Consider the following 13,673-nt stretch of genomic DNA (forward strand, 5'->3'; position numbering starts at 1 on the left):
AATAATATACATTGTAAATAAGTGTGATATGTCAAAAGACATTAAGTGCTATTGAAAGAAATAGACAGTTAAGAATATCATTTTGAAAAATAAGCATTTTTAAAAATACATTTGAAGACATGCCTACCTTTATGACCCAACAATTCTGTTCTGAGGTAAAACCCAACAGGAAGATGCGCACAAGTATACCAGGGATGTGTACAGGCAAGGCCAGAGCAGCAGTTAATAATCATCTAATCAGGGAAAGTCTAACACTAAAATGAATCAACACACTGTACGCATAATGAAATATTAAATAGCAATGAAAACGAATGCTTTCCGGAACAAATACGAATGCTACAAAAACTATGCTCAAAGAAGTTAGAAACACAAGGATACACACAGTAAGATTTCATTTATAGAAAGTCAAAAAACTATAGCACTGGGGGGCATACTCAGAGGGTAAAACTATAAAGAAATACAAAGTGGTGGCCAGGCGCATTGGCTCAGGCCTGTGATCCCAGTACTTTGGGAAGCCGAGGCGGGCGGACCACAAGGTCAAGAGATCAAGACCATCCTGGCTGGCTAACACAGTGAAACCCCATCTCTATTAAAAAATACACAAGGCTGGGCGCGGTGGCTCACGCCTGTAATCCCAGCACTTTCGGAGGCTGAGGTGGGTGGATCACAAGGTCAGGAGATCGAGACCATCCTGGCTAACACGGTGAAACCCCATCTCTACTAAAAATACAAAAAATTAGCCGGCATGGTGGCGGGTGCCTGTAGTCCCAGCTACTCGGGAGGCTGAGGCAGGAGAATGGCGTGAACCCGGGAGGCGGAGCTTGCAGTGAGCCGAGATTGCGCCACAGCACTCCAGCCTGGGTGACAGAGCGAGACTCCGTCTCAAACACACACACACACACACACACACACACACACACACAAAATTAGCTGGGCATGGTGGGGCGCACCTGTAGTCCCAGCTACTCTGGAGGCTGAGACAGGAGAATCGCTTGAATCTGGGAGGCGGAGGTTGCAGTGAGCGGAGATCGTGCCACTGAACTCTAGCCTGGCAACAGAGTGAAACTCTGTCTTAAATAAATAAATAAGAAATACAAAATGGCTAACACAGAAGTCAGGATAGCTGTTGCCTTTAAGAGGAAGAGGAGATGCATCGGGAGACAGCAAACCTAGGGATTCTCAGATGCCACAAGGTTCCATTCCTTGACATTCATATGCAGATAGTTACTTGATAATAACTAAGCTGCAAAACTATATTTTAAAATCAGATTTTAAATAATAATTCATATGAAGATGCCAAAATTGTACAGAAAGGTCTTACGTACCCTTCATCTAATTCCCCCCAAAGTAAAACCTTGTATGACTCCCGTACAATATCAAAACCTGCATAGCCATTGGTACAATACCCAGAGCTCACTTAGATTTCATCATTTTCACATGTACTCATTTGTGTGTGCACAATCATACAGTTTTATGCAGTTTTATCACGTGTGCATTTGTATAACCATCACCACAATCAACACACAGAACTGTCCCACCGCCACAAATATCCCCTGTGCTGCCCGCCTGAATTTACACCCAGCACTCTCCTGGCAGCTCCCTCCCAAACCCTCCTCTCCACCTCGAACTCCCAGCAACCATTAACATGTTCTCCCTCTCCATCACTGAGTCATTTTGAGAATGCAACATAAATGGACTCACACAGTCTAAAGCCTTTTGAGATTGGGTTTTTCCCTAAGCGTGGTGCCCCTGAGATCCATCCAAGTCACTGCCTGCGTCATTCATTCATTCCTTTTATTGCCGCAAAGGATTCCATGCTGGGGATGCACCACAGCTTGTTTACTCTTCCACCCACTGAGGAACATCTGGGTGGTTTCTAGTTTTTTCACTAATCACAAATAAATCTCTAAAATTTGACTCTTACAGATAAAGCCTCTGTGAACATTTGCGTGTACATTTTGTGTCAATACAGGTCTTCGTTTCTGTGGATAAATGCTAAGAAGCGTGACCGATAGGTCATCTGGTAAGTGTATGTTTTGTTTTTAGACAGACTGCCACACTGCTTCTCAGGGTGGCTATATGCCAGTGTACACAGCAGCCAGCAACACAGGAGTGATCCCATTTCTTTACGTCTCGACAGTATTTGATGTTGTTATTCTCTCTTTATTTCAGCTGTTCTGCTAGGTAGGAAGTGAAATCTCATTGTGGTTTGAAGGTGCACTTTCCTAATGGCCAATGATAGAAAAGGTATTTTCATATACCTATTTGACATCTGCATGTCCTCTTCCATGAAATGTCTATTAATCTCCTTTGCCCAGTTTCTAATATGAATTTCTACGATTGAATTTTAGGAGTTCTTCATTGATTTCAGATAAAAGTCCTTTGAAAGACATGTGGCTGGTAAATATTTTCCCCGGGTTTGCAGCCTGTTTTTTCATCCTCTTCACAGCATCTTTCCCACAGCAAGAGTTTACAATTATGATCGAATTCAATTTATTGATTTTGTTTTCATGTGTGGATCATGTTTTTGGTGCCGTAGCTAAAAACTCCTCACTAGGCCGGGCGCGGTGGCTCACGCCTGTAATCCCAGCACTTTGGGAGGCCGAGATGGGCGGATCACGAGGTCAGGAGATCGAGACCATCCTGACTAACACGGTGAAACCTCGTCTCTACTAAAAATACAAAAATTAGCCGGGCGCGGTGGCGGGCGCCTGTAGTCCCAGCCACACGGGAAGCTGAGGCAGGAGAATGGCGGGAACCCGGGAGGCGGAGCTTGCAGTGAGTGGAGATTGCGCCACCGCACTCCAGCCTGGTGACAGAGCGAGACTCCGTCTCAAAAAAAAAAAAAAAAAAAAAAAAAAAAAAAAAAAAAAACTCCTCACTAATCCTTATGTCCTGAAGATTTCCTCCCGTTTTCCCAAAAGTTTTATAACCTTACATTTTACATTTAAATCTACACTGGTATTTTGTCATTCTTTTATTGTTCACTTAGGTTTTTTTAAAAGATATAAAACGTGAGGTTTAAGTCAGGTTCATTATTTTGCCTGTTGATACCCAGTTGCTCCAGAGCCATTTGTTGAAAAGATGACCTTTCCTCCCCTGAATTGCTTTTTAAAAAATGGTGGTAAAATATGCATGAAATTTATCATTTTAATGATTCTGAAATCCACAATTCCACAGTGTTAAGTCCATTCACAGTGTTGTGCAAACATCACCACTGTTTCTATCCAGAACTTTTTCTTCATCCCAAACGGAAACTCTGTACCTGTGTCACAGTCATTCCCATCTCTCCCTCCCCCGGGGCCCTGATGACTTCTGTTCTACTTTCTGACTCTATGAAACTGCCTATTCTAGAGGCCTCCTATAAGCGAAACCACACAATGGGCATTCTTTTATGTTTGGCTTGTTTCATTTAGCATAGTGAATGATTAGTTTCCAAGGTTCGTCCACGTGATGCAGCATTTTTCAAAGCTCCTTCCTTTTGTGGGCACATAATAGTCCACGGTACCTATAGACCATATTTTGTTAATCTATTCATCTGTGGATGGACACTTAGATTATTTCTACCTTTTCGCTGTTGTGAATAACGCTGCTATAAACATTGGTGTACAAGCTCTGTTTAGGTCTCTTCTTTCAATTATTTGGGCTATACACCTAGATGTGAAATTGCTGTTAGTCATATTTTTAACTTTCTGAGCAACCAGCTGTCTTCCACAGCGGCTGAACCATTCTACATTTCCACCAGCAATGCACAAGGACCCCAATGTTTCCACATCCTCACCAACACTTGCTAATTTCCTACTTTTTATAGTAGCTATTCTAACGGGTGTGAAGTTGTATCTCATTGTAGTTTTGACCTGCTCATGTCATGACCTGCTGTGGTTTGACCACTAATGACTAATGACACTGAGCATCTCTTCATGAACCTGCTGACCTTTGGTAGATCTTCTCTGGGGAAATATTTTGTTTGTTCTGTTGTTGTTAAGTTGTAGGGGTTCTTTACATATTCTGGACATCAGCCTCTGATCAGATTCTATGGAGTTTTGTAACCTTGTCAAAAAATCAGAAATATATCCATGCGTGAATATATTTCTGGGTTCTCTACTCCATTCACTGAGCTATGTGTCTATCCTTCCACTAATACCACACTGTCTTGTTTACCATAGCAACATAACCAGTCTTAAGATCACATTCAGATATAAAGTATCAATGGGAAGGCTAGTTCTCCCCTGCTGACACTCATGCCCTAGCAGCCCTCTCTAGGTCTCTCCCACCCTGCACACCTTTGGACTTGGATGTGGGGTAGATGCCCTCCTTACTTCTCATTACCATGCTCACTCCACTCCACTCGCCTCTTCTCAAACTGCTTCCATCTGTAACACTGAATCTCATGTCGTCCAACTTTACTTCCCACTACACATTTGTCGTTGTAGTCAACTTCTCATGCTGTCTTTCCCTTATTTTTTAGCGATATAGCTCTTGACTCACAATTTCAATATACACATTGATAGCACTTCAATCAACATGTGATCGGTCTGTGCCATTCGGAAATATTTTTTTTTCTCCTATTCTCTCTTCTATGCCTTAATGGACTTCAAGATTTCAAAAGCATTTAAAAACTCCATGATCAAACAAATCTCTCTGCTATCACCTACCAAATAGTTATTAGAAATAATCCCTTATTCCTAATCAAATTTCTACTTAGTTTTAATAAAATTTGCTTTTGGTTTTATATTTAAGAATAATTTATAATCAGTTCATCAATAATAATCTCAATCTTCAAGAAGAACTTAGAACTCAGTTTTATGATATAATTCTCAAACAAAACCAATGTGTATGTCTTCCACCCCTGGAATGCAAACTATTGCCTGCCACATAATGAACTGACTATGCCAGCCTCGAAATACACAAGGCAGCAGGGGGTGTAGTTTTGGGCTCTCCGTGTCAATGACTGAGCTTTTGTCTTTCCAGAGCAAGACGAACTACCTAATGCATTAGCAAAGCTGAATATACAAAACAACGTGAGACAGAAATAAAAGGGGTAAGTCTATACCAAGGCATCTCACAGTGAATGTTAATAAACTCATGTAGTAACAGGCCAGCGGGGCCTATGGTATGTACTTTTATTTTGCCATGTTTAAACACTGATTATAAATAATTATGAGTTTTAAGGTTCTCACATAAGCCGATGAACAACTAGGAATAGAGAGTATACTAAAAGGAAGAGCCAGTCAACAAAAACTGTCCGGGGAAAGACTCTTTCAGGAAACGAATGCTTTTATTTCGCCTTTTGTCTCTATTGACACTGTCTAGCTCTCCGATCTTTCCATCCAATGAATGATTCTGTTGATCATGAACTGCCCCCATGGGATTTGTTCCTGCAATGCTTCATTCTGGTTTTACACTTCCATTCTATCAAGTGTAGTCAATATCCTGTCCGTAGGATGAGAGTATTGCAGATAAAAATCAATTCCCTTTGGAACTCATTTTCGGAAAAGCTTGGTGCCTCATTGAAATTAAGGAACCACTGCCTTACAAATTGGTCAAATGCTACAGGGAAGTATCTTCATACTCTAAGTATTTATTTGCTATCAGCAAGAGCTGCTTCATAGCTAAAAGAAGGAAATATGCTTATTTTTAAAAAATAGAAAAAAAGGAATAAAAGACGAAGTAATATTAAAAGATGCATCTAGAAAAAGTTTAACCATTTCAAGAGTTAGAATAGAGCTTTTACCCAAAGATCACTCCAAACCCTCAAGGGTGGGGATGGGGTCCTCATTGTAGGTGCCTATTTCAGCAAAAGTGTGATCTGTGCATACTTAGAGCTTTCTATATTTGTCTCACTTCTCCACATTATCTCCTTTATCGATCTCACTCTGGGATCTATAAATGAGATTGCTTCTGGACTTATTTAGGTACTGGTTTTCAGCTCATCTTTCTTCTCTGTCTGTACGTACTATCTCTTTTGGCAAAGCCTCTGTTTCTTTTCTCCAGAGTTTTCAGTAGAAGTATAAACGCAGCTTTCATTTTTCATGTTGGCTTACCTCCAGTAAGGCCAAGAAACAGAGAGACACTTCAAGGACTTGGGGGTGGAGTGGGGTAGATGAGCTGCTTGCTGTGATACAATAACACGTGGTGGGTGTTCACAATAACTCGGCATTATAGAAACAGGACGGGTATGGAAGTCACTCTGAGGATGTTTTCATTCTCACCAGCAGTACCAGCTGCCGCTCTACAATTCTCCCTGCCCTCGTTCTTACAGTCCTTCGGGTTAGACCGATGGTCACCACACCATGACCCACCATTCCTCAGAGTTACCAGGAAAACTCCTCCAAGACCTCAGGAGACCCTGTGTCCCATATCATGGATAAGCCCTCCCAGAAGCCACCAGGACTTCAGAGCAGCTATGCCCCAGTGTCCAGGTTTTCCTGCTTTTAGCTCCAAGCAACTACTGTGTAGGCATGGATCAGCTGCAAAGGGGTAAGTCAGGTTCAGCTGATTCCTCCACATTATAAATACAAATGATAAGCAAGCAAGCAAACAAAAACCTGCCCAATCTCACAGACGTATTACATTAGAAGGAAAAAACCATAAAATGCTTTCAAAGATTTCCCACTGGTGTTATAATTTCATTTCCTGCTCTCCATTTATTTTTAATCTCATTATAAAACTCAGCAAAAAAAATGCATTAGGTTTTTCATGAGACTGTCACAGGGATTATTTCGTTCTGAATGACAACAGCAACAATAAAAAGTGTTTGATTAGTTAACTTCCTGGAGAAACACAAGTTTATTTTAAACGATCTTCACTTGGATTTTTTTCTATTGACTCAGTCTTAAACTTGTAAATAGGTATAACCGTAATTACGTGATCATACAGACTATACATTTGTCTCAGCTATATTGAGAAAGAAGGGATAACATCAGAGCTTACAAATTAGGAATTCATAATAAGAAAAAAGGGTAATGACCAGAACTTCATTCACTGAGCAATAAAGTATTTTACTCTATCTTTGGGGAGATGTAAATTGATTTCATATCCTTCTTAAATTTATGATTATAAATATTTAAAAATTGGTTTAAAAAATTCCCTGGTGGGCTAGACTCATACAATGTAGAGTCCAATGGAATTCTAGAGAACATTAAGCCTAATTTTCTTAATTTACAAGATGAAGAAATGAAGGACCAGTGAGAGGAAATGACTTGACATTTAAAGTCAGAAACAGACACAAAGTCCAAACCAGATCCTGTTCATTGTTTCTTGTCTCCTCTAAACATACTAAGTAATGACTTGGATAAGACCAAAGCTGAGAACTCAGGGGTGAGGCAAGACCCCCTGGGGTCCCAGTTCTCCAAAGGCCTACAGCCCAATAGGAGAAACAAACCTCAAGGAATTAGTTATGCAATGACCTGTTTTAACTGTAATTGTGGTAATTAAGGCAAAAAAAAAAAAAAAAAAAAGTTACAGGATGTGCTGTCAGAACGACTAACAGACGACCTGTCCTTGTAGGAATCAAAGAAGGTTTCCTAAAAAAGGTTACTCTTGAACTGAGCACAAATGGGTGATCATGTAATTTATTTCACAAACCAGTAGTAAAAGGGGATACCTAAGAACAATGAATAAGTGTTAACTGATCTACAACAGACATAAACCGGGTCTGTTTTGAGCCAGCTGGGATGGAAGGTCCTTTGCTGCAGAAAGATAAGCCAGTATTAAGCAAGGGAAGCGAGTGGATGGGTATGCTGTGTAAGGGGGCAGAGCAATGAGACCAGTAGGGAGGTGGTTCGTTAAGCAAATAATCTAACATTTCCTGGGGGCTTATTAACTGTCAAGCACTGTGCTACCACTACACGTTTTGTCTCATTGAATTCACACAAACCTCTTAAGAAGCTGACACTAATAACCATTTCGGAGATAAGAACACTGATGCATAGGTTCAAAAACTTGTCCATTAATAAAAGTTTGTTGTTGTTGTTGTTGTTGTTGCTGTTGTTTTTAAGAACTTGTCTAAGATCATACCTAGTAAGTGAAAAGTTAAGATTCAAATCAGGTATCTGATCCTGGAAACTAAGAATGTAACCAATATACCAAAGTGGCTGTGGCCAGACGTCAGAGGGAAAGAGATGCAATCAAAAACTGAGGTAGATAAGGAAAGGAACCGAATTACACAAACCCTGCTGTTTATATTAAGGCTTTAGTTATTCAGACTAATAGACTAATGGATTTGAAGGAACAGAGTAGCAAGATCAGGTTCATATTAATAAATCATTCTGACCACAGTATGGAGAATGGATAAAGAAGACAAAAGTAAACATAGGGAAACAAGGTAGAGACCAATGAGAGAGGCAAGAGTTTGGTCAGGAATGGTGGCAGAGGTAGATACACAATGAAGTGAGTAGATTTGTGGGATAACAGGTGGTACAATAAGAGAAATTGGTGATTGACTGGATGTGGTGGAAGACAAAAAGAAGTATCAAGGATAATTCCTTGGTTCTGGCTTGGACAACTGTTGGATGGCAGTGTCACTTAGGTTAAGAAAGCAGAGCCAGGAGTAAGCCAGGGAAAACAGGGTCAATGCAGAACAAAAGAGTTCTGTTTTGAACCGACTGAGTATGAAGCGCCTTTGAAAAAACTCCAGGAAAATACGATGAATAGGCCGTTGAATACATAGGTTTAAAGCTCAAAGGAGTGATGTGGGCTCGAGATGTAAATTTGTGAGTTATCTGCAGGTGCTATGGTTGGTATGTGAGCTGAGGAGCTTGGATGAACTTACCTACGGAGGGAGAATAAGCTGGGAGGTAGCAAAGTGCTAGGACCAAGGATTGAAGAAATCCAAGGTTTAAAGACAGGTGGAGGAAGGCAAGTTGGCAAAGAGGTCTAAGACGAAGACAGCCAGAAAAAATAAGCAGGAATGTTTTGTGTTATGGAATTCAAAAGAAGAGAGTGCTTTAAGAAGGTGGAAGTATCCCGAACAGTCAATACCAGCTAAGTTCAAGGAGGATAAAAACTCAAAGATGATTCTGTTTTGGTGGGAGCAGAAGAAGATCTTCAAGAGTTGAGTGAAAAGGCGTGAGGAGGTGCTGTAAAACCTGAACATGTTCCAAATATAAAAATTCTGCAACAAGGTCTGGAGTTAATATGTTTCTGTATCTGTTTATGAGACAAAGTGGGAACTTTAACAGGTTTTTAATCCCCTCTGCTCCTACACTGCTTTCCATGCTCTAATTTGGGATTTCAGTTCCACGTTTGTTTTTCAAAATATTCAACATTCATTTACACTAACCAATATACTTTACCATCTTATTTGTTCATTATCATTCCTAATATTCTACTTCTTCTCAGATTTATTTTTTTCCCTGGAATGAGTCCCCTTTAGATTCTCTCAAAGAGCTTTGGTAAACTTCTTGAGCCTTCATGTGGCCAATGATCATTTTCAAATGGGGCACAGCAACATTCCTCACCAGACACGCTCTGCCAGAGCCTGGTCTGTGGCCTTTGTGACTCTTTCAGCTAGTGACACAATGGTGAAAATGACACTTTGTGACTCCCAAGGCTCATCATAAAAGGCACTATAGTATTTTGTTTTATTTGTTTTGAGTCAGAGTCTCACTCTGTCGCTCAGGCTGGAGTGCAATGGCATCATCTCGGCTCACTGTAACCTCCACCTCCCAGGTTCAAGTGATTCTCCTGCCTCAGCCTCCCAAGTAGGTGGGATTACAGGTGCACACCACCACGCCCAGCTAATTTTTGTGTTTTTAGTAGAGATGGGGTTTCACCATATTGGTCAGGCTGGTCTCTTGCCCAGGCTGGTCTCGAACTCTTGACCATGTGATCCGCCCACCTCGGCCTCCCAAAGTGCTTGGATCACAGGCATAAGCCACTGCACCTGGCCCAAAGCAATATAGTTTTCATGTGACAGTTTCTCTCTAGACGTTTGTCCTTGGAATCCAGCATATAATCTTTGAAGGAAGTCCATGCCACGCCACACGGAGAGGCCCATGTAGAAAGGAACTGAGGTCTCTGGTCCTTAACTCTGATGAACTCTCAGTTAACAGTCAGTATCAACTTTTGCCATGGGAGTGAGTCGTGTTGGAAGAGGAACCTATTGCCATCAGTGGAACCACCCTAGCTGACATTATGTGAAGCAAAGATAAGCCTTCCCACTCCTGCTCAAATTGCAGATTTGTGTACAAACCACATGATTATTTTGTTTTACGATGAGTTTCAGGGCAGCTTATTAAGCAGTAAAAGATAATGAGAATGCCGTGCATGTCTAAAACTGCCATGATCCCTCTGTCCCCTACCTCAAATGATAGTTGTGCTAGGTATAGCAAGCTAAGTTTCTGATTATTTCCCTGAGAGCTTTGAGGTTTCGTATGTTTCTTATAAAGTTAAATAAACATACACTTACCATAAGACCCAGAAAGTCTACTCCAGGCATGTAACTGGGCAAAATAAAGGCTTATGTTCACATGCAAACATATTTGTGAATGTTTCTAGTACCTTTATTTGTAACTGGCCAAAACTGGAATGATCCCAAATGCCCTTCAACTGGGGAATAGAATAACAAGCTATGGTGCATGCACACAATAAAATACTACTTATGAATAAAGAAGAACAAAGTACTGATATGTGCAACCAAGAGATGAGTACCAGATGCATTATGAGAAGTGAGACAAGCCAGATTCAAAGGCTAAATACTTTAGGATCCCATTCATAAGATATTTTAGAAAATGCAAAACTATAGGGACAGAAAACAGGTCTATGACTGCCAGGGTCTACTGGTAGAGGAAGAGTTGATCACAATGGAGTGTGGGAGAGTTTGGGGGGTGACAGAACTATTTTATATTTTATGATTGTGATAGTGGATCAACACTGTATGTTTGTCAAAATTCATTAAGCATTAAGCTATATATTAAAAGGCATGAATTCTATCCTTGAATCTTAAGCATGAGGGTGAAAATGATATTCCCTCTGAATAGAAAAGCCTCAGGGTAGGAGGAGGTTGGGAGGAAGACTTTTCCATGATAAACTCATTGACTTACTGCCAAAATGTCATTCCACAAGTGATTCATAAAAAATAAATGATGTTATCATTGTAATAATGGAATAAGTAGATGGTGCAGTGTTCTCTATACAAACTTTTTACAATAATATGGCTATAATAAAATTACATTTGAACACACTATATAAACTTCATGGACATATATTTCTCAAATGAAAATTAGCTATAGTTAGGTCACAATAATCTGCCAAGGTACACAGAAATGCACAAGACATATTACAATATGTCACAATTCATTGGGATTTTTATTTCTTTTATCATTTATTTTTCTTCTAGGAGCCCTTAAAGGAAAGAAAAAGTCCTTACCATAAAATTTCCCAAACTGTAAGAACACCCCAAAACACAAGTCCTTAAAAATAAAAGTAAATAAAAAACCCACTTCAATTCTGAGTTTAGAAAAGTGTGATGTGACTGCGCCAGCCAACACCCCTTGAGACAGATAGCAGATGAAGACGAGAGGAAACGTGAGGCATTTATCCCTCATTTCTGCCCTGTAAGACCCGAGATAGGAAGACATGGACCGCCTGATCTCACCACTGACATCATTAATGAATGTGTCTCTCTTCGATTTTTTTTTATTTCTACAAATGTACTTTGACAGGTAAGTATGAAAAGAAAATTAATATCAGGCATAAAACAACCAATTTATTCAAACAGATACCAAATGCTGACGATGCACCAGGCACTATTTTAGGGCCTGGGATACACAGTGTCTGTCCTCAGGAGCTTATGATGTAGAGAGAACCAAGGCCCAAGTCCTGGCAGCACATGGCAGACAAGACCTGCAACAGGCAGAGGTGCCGCCAGACCCCAGGGGAAACCCCACTGAACCTGCTCTGTGCCGGCAGCAGGGTGAGGGAAGTAGCCTGGGAAATGGTCTCAGAGAAAGCGATGAGATCTGAAATCTGAGGTAAAATCGGAAACTAAAAGTAAAAACCAGCGTGATGATAGCATTCCAGGCAGGGGGACAGCATGTGCCAAGTCTCATGACGAGACACCTGGGGCAGCTGGGACAGTGTACAAGACTGAGCTTGGCCGCCTTGTGAAGGGAAAGGGACAAACAAGCCTGCCAGACAAGGCCAGAGGCAGCCGGCGCCAGGCCAGTAGGACCAGCACTCCAACTTCATCCTGAGGCCCAGAAACTACTAAAAGGATTTTAAAGGTGGTGGGGTGGGGGTGTTATATGCCGCCTTCAGAAAGATCTGCTTAACTGGAATGGGAGGTGAACAAAGGACAAAGCTGGAGACTTGGAGATCGGCTGAGCTTTCTTGCAGGAATCTAAGCAGAATTAAGCCGATGGCCAGAACAAAGGTGGTGGCAGGGGGAAAGAGTGAACTCCCTGACTAATTGGAATAGGAAGGGTGAGCTAACTGAGAAATTGTGGGAAGATGGTAGAAGGTGTTCTGAGTTTCCCTGCCCTTCATAAATGGAACTGAGAAAACATCTTCATCACTAAGTCAATCTACATCTGTCAGTCAAGAGAGAAAAGCAACACAAGGAACCCTGGCTATTCCAAGCATGAATCAACTTTACCACTTTTGTCTCTAGACTCTGGAGGGCAAGGGGAGCATAAAGACTGCAGACTGCCGCGGGATCCGCGTGAGAGAAGGAGCCACCGCCCAAGGAATGGCACGCCATGTCCTGCAATCACCGCGAAACACTACTTCTGATTGCGTCTTGCTGTAGCACTCCCTCCCCATGCAACAGAGAGAGGGACAAAGAAACAAACGTAAAAATATTAACTTGTCAGGCACAAGACAAAGCTCCATTCATTCAACCAACAAATTCTTCTTGAACACCGATATGTGTGGTGTGCTATGGTGTGTTGTATACAAGAGAAGCAAAGGTGAACAAAAATCAATCCCTGCCCTCAAAGATTTGTCATCTGATTTAAGGTAGCAGAGGCTAGAGCAGGACTAAAAGAACTATTCATTATTTTAACTGATACGTAGATTCCTGCAAGTTTTCTCTAACGACAAGAACCTGCAGAATCTGCTCAAACTGTTCCCATTGGTGAGGCCACGGGAAAATATGGTGAAAGAGGGAGCTCGAGGCATCATTATAAGGTGGGGATGATGGTGGACTGCCCTGCATGCACAGCCTGGGTCCCCATGCATAGGTCTCCTGTTGAGGAAGCACAGAGGGAATTCACACCTGGGACCTACTTCACATATGAAGGGCCCATCTACAAGGTTTTATAGGCTTCAGAAAAACAACAGCCAGAGAGTCCACTCTTTCTTACAGACTTACATTATTAATTCATTTCTCTACTTTCAGGTAAACTCAGGGATCTCTGAGTTAGTCAAAAGAACCCACTCAAAGTTGTAACAGTCTGAATCGTCCTGCTGTGGATAGGGGTCACATCTTTTCCTCTGGAAAATGACAGACTTTCCTCTAAAATCATTGCCATTTTTCAAATAAGATATGAAAGTAACAGTTTCTGTTTCTTGGAGGCAATGTGTCTTCATCTGAGAGCCATAAGAAAGATGCCAAGTTATTAGAACACGTGCAGATTTCAAAGCAGACAAAAAGCTCTATCAGACCATTGCTAGTTCTCACTTTTTTTATTTATTTATTTTTTGAGATGGAGTCTCGCTCTGTTGCCCAG

The 13,673-nt window shown here is 41.2% G+C and overlaps 1 protein-coding gene across 4 annotated transcripts in view; it reads right to left on the reverse strand.

The window, feature by feature from the left end:
• SDK1 (sidekick cell adhesion molecule 1) overlaps positions 1–13,673 on the reverse strand; it is a 972,135-nt gene that overhangs the window by 592,257 nt on the left and 366,205 nt on the right. The gene's annotated exons all lie outside the window — the stretch shown is intronic.

Source organism: Chlorocebus sabaeus, chromosome 28 (genome assembly GCF_047675955.1).
Source record: "Chlorocebus sabaeus isolate Y175 chromosome 28, mChlSab1.0.hap1, whole genome shotgun sequence".
NCBI classification, from domain to species: domain Eukaryota; kingdom Metazoa; phylum Chordata; class Mammalia; order Primates; family Cercopithecidae; genus Chlorocebus; species Chlorocebus sabaeus.